This window comes from Carlito syrichta, unplaced genomic scaffold, assembly GCF_000164805.1.
Source record: "Carlito syrichta isolate Samal-C Ts95f unplaced genomic scaffold, Tarsius_syrichta-2.0.1 Scaffold143227, whole genome shotgun sequence".
NCBI classification, from domain to species: Eukaryota; Metazoa; Chordata; class Mammalia; order Primates; family Tarsiidae; genus Carlito; species Carlito syrichta.
This window is the reverse complement of record NW_007087323.1, coordinates 58,337-60,195: the sequence shown is the minus strand read 5'-3', so window position 1 is coordinate 60,195 and position 1,859 is coordinate 58,337. Positions and strand designations below refer to the sequence as shown.

The 1,859-nt window shown below is 45.1% G+C and overlaps 1 protein-coding gene and 1 pseudogene across 1 annotated transcript in view; one reads left to right on the top strand and one right to left on the bottom strand.

The window, feature by feature from the left end:
• LOC103251615 overlaps positions 1–1,859 on the bottom strand; it is a gene marked incomplete at its 3' end in the record, with an annotated part of 167,175 nt that overhangs the window by 124,093 nt on the left and 41,223 nt on the right. The window lies entirely within an intron of this gene.
• Positions 1,292–1,790, top strand: LOC110594829 (annotated as a pseudogene).

Genomic DNA, 1,859 nt, shown 5'->3' with positions numbered 1-1,859 from the left:
AATCTGGGCAACAGAGTGAGACTCCAGCTCAAAAAAAAAAAAAAAAAAAGTGGATAAATAAACTACAGTACATTAGTGTCGTCAGATACCGTGCAGTATGAAGAGTGGCACTGAAAGAACTTCAAGACATTGTTGTGTGAGAAAAAACCAAATCACAGACCATGACCCTATATTCCATTTATATAACCTAGCTGGAAAGAGGGCGAGGAGGAAAGCTTTGTGTGTATCTATACAAACGTATGTATAAATATACAGAAACACTGGAAGGTTGTGCAAACACTGATAGAGTTTACTTTTTTTTTCCTTTTTTTAGAGACAGAGTCTCGCCATGTTGCCCAGGTTGGTCTCTAACTCCTGGTCTTAAGAAATCCTCCCATTTCCAACTGGGATTGCAAGTGTGCGCCATCAAGCCCAGGCCAGAACTTACTTCTGTGGCCATACATGGGGGTTGTATGGTGACTTCAAATTTTGCTCTGAACATTCTGAATGGGATCGATCTTGAATTCTGTTTCAAAACTCATACATACCACAATGTAATCATATTATTATTTTTCTTTTGGACAAAGTTGTTATCTTAATGGTATCACATAAATTAAACTGCAGTAAAGAGTGAAACACAGCCAGTCTGGGGCAAATTCAAAATGACTTTGTAAATCACCTAGCCAAACTAGTTCTTTACTACAAGAAGGGGTTTGTAACCAGTACACCCCCCAAGTAATGTATACATAGTGACTGGAAGCTGCCTCCCCAAATGTACATTTGCACTAGACTCTCCCACACTTAATACAAACCAAACACTGACACATACCCCCAAATCTGTCTTTCAGTGCCAGCTAATGCATGATAACACCAAGTTATCACTTACAAGGTGGCATAACATGATATCGGCTTAGATTTCCTAATCAGTAATACACAAGTGTATTTTCCAAGTATAAGGCAAAATTCGGCCGGGCTGGTAGCTCAGCCTGTAATCCCAGCACTTTGGGAGGCCGAGGTGAGTGGATTGCCTGAGCCTACAGGTTCAAGACCTGTCTGGGCAACCTGGCGAGACCTCATCTCTACAATAAATCAAAAATTAGCTGGGAGTGGTAGCACGCGCCTGCAGTTCCAGCTACTTGGAAGGCTGAGGCGGAAGGATCGCCAGAGCCCAGCAGGTCGAGGCTGTGGCCACTGCACTCCTGTCTGAGTGACAGAGTGAGACTCCAACTCAAACAAAAAAGGCAAAAATCACATGTTAAAACCAAGGGGTTGCTTTGCAGATGCCGCCACCTTGAGACTTTTCCCATCAGCCATGGACCCCACTGTGTACTTCGACTTCGACATCGCCATCAACGGCGAGCCCTTGGGTCGCGTCTCCTTCAAGCTGTTTGCAGACAAAGTTCCAAAGACAGCAGACAACTTTCGTGCTCTGAGCACTGGAGAGAAAAGATTCGGTTATAAGGGTTCCTGCTTTCACAGAATTATTCCAGGGTTTATGTGCCAGGGTGGTGACTTTACACGCCATAATGGCACTGGCAGCAAGTCCATCTATGGGGAGAAATTTGATGATGAGAACTTCATCCTGAAGCATACAGGTCCCAGCAACTTGTCCATGGCAAATGCTGGACCCAACACAAACGGTGCCCAGTTTTTCATCTGCACTACTAAGACTGAGTGGTTGGATGGCAAGCATGTGGTTTTTTGGCAAGGTGAAAGAGGGCGTGAATGTTGTACAAGCCATGGAGGGCTTTGGGTCCAAGAATGGCAAGACCAGCAAGAAGATCATCATTGCTGACTGTGGACAACTCTAATAAATTTGACCCGGCCACCGTAGCCTCGACCTGCTGGGCTCCGGTGATCCTTCCGCCTCAGCCTTCCGA